The sequence below is a fragment of the Elephantulus edwardii genome, unplaced genomic scaffold, assembly GCF_000299155.1.
Source record: "Elephantulus edwardii isolate Elephantulus edwardi_28Jun2011 unplaced genomic scaffold, EleEdw1.0 scaffold00242, whole genome shotgun sequence".
Taxonomy (NCBI): Eukaryota; Metazoa; Chordata; class Mammalia; order Macroscelidea; family Macroscelididae; genus Elephantulus; species Elephantulus edwardii.
This window is the reverse complement of record NW_006399992.1, coordinates 1,615,642-1,620,718: the sequence shown is the minus strand read 5'-3', so window position 1 is coordinate 1,620,718 and position 5,077 is coordinate 1,615,642. Positions and strand designations below refer to the sequence as shown.

The window sequence follows — 5,077 nt, the reverse complement described above, 5'->3', positions numbered from 1 at the left end:
TCCTCCATAGTTGTCATAACCACCTCCGTAGCCCCCACCCTGGTTGCCATATCCAGGTCCTCCACCGCCATATCCTCCTCTTCCTCCTCCATAACCAGGGCTTCCTCCAAAATTGCCACCTCCAGGTCCTCCTCCATACCCATTATAGCCATCCCCAAATCCACGACCACTTCCATATCCATCAGACCCTCCTCTAAAGTTACTTCCTGGTCCTGGGCCGAAATTTCCTCCTCCACCACGCGAATCCCCCAAACCGAAGTTGCCTCCTCTTCCACTCCTAGAACTTTGGACCTCCTGCATTTCTTGTCTAGACAAAGCCTTTCTTACTTCTGCATTATGACCATTGATGGTGTGGTATTTCGGCAATACAATTTTATCCACAGGATCATGGTCATCAAATGTAACAAAACCAAAGCCTCTTTTCTTTCCAGGCTGCCTATCAGTAATTATTTCAATGGTATCAATTTTTCCATATTCTTCAAAATAATCTCTAAGGTGATGTTCCTCAGTGTCTTCTTTAATTCCACCAACAAACAGCTTTTTCACAGTTACATGAGCCTCTGGTTTTCCAGATTCCTCTCTTGCCACAGCACGTTTTGGCTCAACCACTTGCCCATCAATAGAATGGGGTCATGCAGCCATGGCAGCATCAACCTCAGCCATAGAAAAGTTACAAAACCAAATCCTCTTGATCTTTTGCTTGCAGGATCCCTCATTACCACACAGTCTGTAAGTTTCCCCCATTGCTCGTAGTAGTTCCTCAAGCTTTCTTCTGTTGTTTCAAAGCTTAAGCCACCAATAAAGAGTTTACGAAACTGCTCCTTTTCTCTCTTTTTTCTCTCCAAAGGAACAGTTTCTGAAGTTGTCTCCATCGCGGACTCAGTCGCTTCAGCCCGATTTCCCGCAGCCGAGCGAGATGAGAAAGATCTCCGCGGTCGACTCGTCCTGGCGCTGTGATGAGAACGGCCGGCCGCTCCTCGGGAAACACAGCGGCGAGGAACAGGTCTGCTCAGCAACCCGGCGCTGCTGCTAACTGCCGCGAGCTCTGCCGCTGCCGCTGCCGCGGCTAGTAAGACTTGTTTTATGTGAAATGGAGACAGCTAGAATTTGACAAAGTGATTCTGAATACGCATAAAAAATGTACAAACATTTAGTAAAGAAAATTGGAACCTATAGGTTCAAAGAGAGACATTTTGTTTCATTAGGTTACACTATAAATTAATAATACTCAAAACTTTTATATTATCTGAAAGTGGTAAACAAACTGAAACCAAGTAAATGGTCAAGAAATATTAATCTTAACTAAGTATATAGTGAGATGGTACTAAAAATCAGGGATTGATTCAAAGTTATTCATAACTAGTATTGAAAAAAGTGAATAAACTTTGAATGGGGAGGAATGTTGCATCTTCACCTCATAATACACCAAAATTAAATCAGAATACATTAAAGAACTATGTTTTAAAATTTTACTGTGAAATTCTAGGGAAAATATTGTAAATACTTAGATTGTAAATTGAGAACAATCCTGGTTATTTTTATTTCATTCAATCATTCACATACATTTTTATAATATTCATTATAATTTATAAACACAATTATTACAATATCTAATCAGTTCCTTTCCCTTTCATTACTTTAATCTGTATATCAATTTTTACACCTCTCTATCTCCCTTGCCATTCCTAGCCTTGGGCAAGTCTATAGTCAAGGACCTCTTCAAATTACTAAGAAGTAATGATGTCAATTTGAAGACTAAGGTCACCTGATTCAGGCCAAATTCTTTCCAATCAGTTGGTATACATCTGAAAGCTAGACAATTAATAATGATAACAGAAGAACTGATTCCTTTTAGCTGTGGTGTTGGAGAAAAGTACTGACTATCCCATGGACTGCCAAAATAAAAAAAAATTAAAAAAATGTCTTGGAGAAAGTGCAAGCAGCATAATCCTTGGAGGCAAAGATGACAAAGCTTCATCTCACATACTTTGAACATGGTTAAGATTGGGCCTCTACCACAACTAGATTTTTCAGCTGTAAGGCAAGAGGAATGGTTCAAGGGAAGTATCCCTACAGCTTACAGACCTGGCCAAGAAATGGCAGCCATCATTTCTGCTCACAGTCCATGGCTGAGAAGTCAGCCAGCAAGCCCTAGCTAGGTAGTCATAGCTATAGCCCAGCTATACTACTACCATGAGAAAGAGGGAGGAAAAGTTTAAATAACAAGTAAAAAGGCAGAAAGCAAACTGAGGAAAAGTATTTTTTGCAAGTACGGTAATGCTTAAAGTTCTCATAAAACATTATTGTTGCTGCTAGTCATCTTTGAAACTATTCTCGTGCTTGTGATCCCATGTCTGCAGAGAATTTCTCTATAGGGTGTCCAAAGCTGTTACTTCTCAGAAGTAGATAACCAAGCCTATCTTTCGTGAGGCCTTTGAATGAATTAGAACATCCAATTTTTCAATGAATAATACAGTGTTTAACTGTTTTGCCACACAGGGACTCCCATTAATAAATAGCGAGCTTTCTACAGTAAAAAAAAATTAATGAAAATACCTTTAAATAAAAAGAGGCAAAGGACATGAACAATCAATAAAGGATCTATAAACATGAAAATTATCATGTCACTTCTTAAAGTGTATTTCAGCTTTCATTACCACCAACATGGACCAACTCCTAGCTCACTTTCCAGTGGGTTTTCCAAATCTGTAAATCCCAAGAGAGGAGATGGCCTGCCTTTTTTCTGAGGAACCGCTTGGGACTTGAAACTCCCAGAGAGATAGTGCCTTTTGGCAAGCAGTACAGCTCCCTTCGGACTGTGTCAAAAGAGCCCAAAAAAGAAATGGCCCTTTTTATCATTGTTGTTGTCAAAGTCTTTTAAATGGTAATTCTTAATGCTAGCACAGTATTTGAGGCCATTTTGTTGAGATGTAAATGAGACTATGTATCCTTTTTATATGGTTCTATGTTAATGTACATCAAAAGTCTTAACCATGCTCTTATCTTGGAACCAATATTTCTTCAGGAAATAATCTAAGATGTGGTCAAAGGTGCACAAGCAAATATATTCACTGTGGCATAGAGAATTGAAAATAACCTAAAGGTCTGACATTAAAGTAACGGTTACATAAATTATGTATGGAAAAGAACACCATAGCTGTTTCTGTGTTCCAGTTCACCTTATAGACAAGATGACTGTTCATCTCCTCGTTTGGGAAACACTGGCAAGTAGAAGACATTAAACAATTCTGTCATCCTTTACTGCTTCCTTCTCCAGAGATAAATAGCTTATAGGATTTCAAAGAAATGGCTTATATAAACTTCATGTTTACAAGGTCATATTCCACATAGGCTTTCCAGGAAACATACTCTATCCCACTCCTTCTTTATAACAAGTGATCTGAAATGTATTTGGATGTTATTGTTGTGGTGGTGGTGGTGTTAAGTGTCATCAAGTCATAGAGGGACTCATAATAACCCTATGAACAAAAGACCTGAACACTTGTATAGCTTTTATCACTTCTCCATATTCATAGAGTTTCCAGAGGCATGCCATGTTTGAAGTGGATGCCACTCCTGCTTCGAAGTTTCTTTTAACTGGGGAGCTTCACCAAATACTGTCCACCATGGGTAACCATTATCACATTTGAAACATCAGTGTCACAGTGTTTAGCTTCACTGCACCATGAGTTACTCAGATTCTCTATTTTACCATAATTGTACTTATGAAATAGTACTTAAATTTCCACACAGCTGACAAGGTAAGTGTCTTATTTTTAATTCAAAAGTCAATAATAATAAAAGAAGAAATTTAAGCTGAGCTGAAGTCACTGGTAAAAAAAAATAACGCCCCAGGAATAGATAGAATACCGAATGACATTTTTCAACTAACAGATGCAACCCTAAACATGTTCACCAATCTATGCCAAGAAACTTAGGGCAATGTTTCCTGGCCAATTTACTGGAAGAGATGATATTTGTTCCCATTCCCTAGAAGGTGATCCAATAGAATGTGGAAATTATTGAACAATATCATTAATATCATATGCAAGCAAAATATTGTAGAATATCAACCCAAAATAGCTGAAACAGTATACTGACGGGGAATTGCCAAAAGATCAAGCTGGGTTTAGAAGAGGTCCTGACACCAGGGATATAATTGCTGAGCTCAGATGGATCCTGGCTGAAAGCAGAGAATACCAAAAGAGTATCTCTTTTATCAACTATGGAAAGTCATTTGACTGTGTGGATCACAACAAACTATGGCTAACATTGAGAAGAATGGGAATCTCAGAACATTTAAATGTGCTTATATGAAATTCATATCTATACCAAGAAGCTTTTATTTTACAGAGCAAAAGAATACTGGATGGTTTAACACCAAAAAGAGTGTATGTCAGGGGTACATCCTTTTTCCATACTTAGAAAGTCTGCATGCTGAGCAAATCATTTGAGAAGCTAAACTCTAAGAAAAATGTGGCATTAGGATAGGAGGAAGACTCATCAATAACCTGCATTATGCAGATGGCACAACCTTGCTTGATGAAAGCAAGAGAACTTGAAGTAGTTGTTGCAGAAGATCAAAGACTACAGCCTTTAATGTGGATTGCATCTTAACATCAAGGAAACAAAGTTTCTTAATAGTTCTTAATAGTAGATCAGTAGGTACCACCATGATAGATGGAGAAATGATTGAAACAATCTCATCTTGCTTGGATCCACAATCAACACCATTGCTACTAGCAGTCAGAAGATAAGAAGATGTATTGTTCTGAGAAAGTCTGTTGTCCAGGATCATTCCAAACTACTGAGGAGCAATGATGTCAGTTTGAAGACTAAGGTGCACTTGATTCAGGCCGTGTATCTGAGAGCTGGACAATGAATAAGGATAAAAGAAACTCTCTCTCTTTTTTTTTAGTTGTACTGTTGGAAAAGAGTACTGAATATCCTATGGACTGCCAAAAGAATGAAGAGGTATGTCTTGGAAATAGTGCAGTCAGGTGCCACTTGGATGCAAAGTTAGTAAAGCTTCATCTCTCATATTTTGGACATAGTACCAAGAGAAGTTATTTTTTGG

The 5,077-nt window shown here is 38.3% G+C and overlaps 1 pseudogene; it reads right to left on the bottom strand.

Annotated features, from left to right (window-relative positions):
- Positions 1 to 872, bottom strand: LOC102860738 (annotated as a pseudogene).
- Between the last annotated feature and the right edge of the window lie 4,205 nt (positions 873 to 5,077).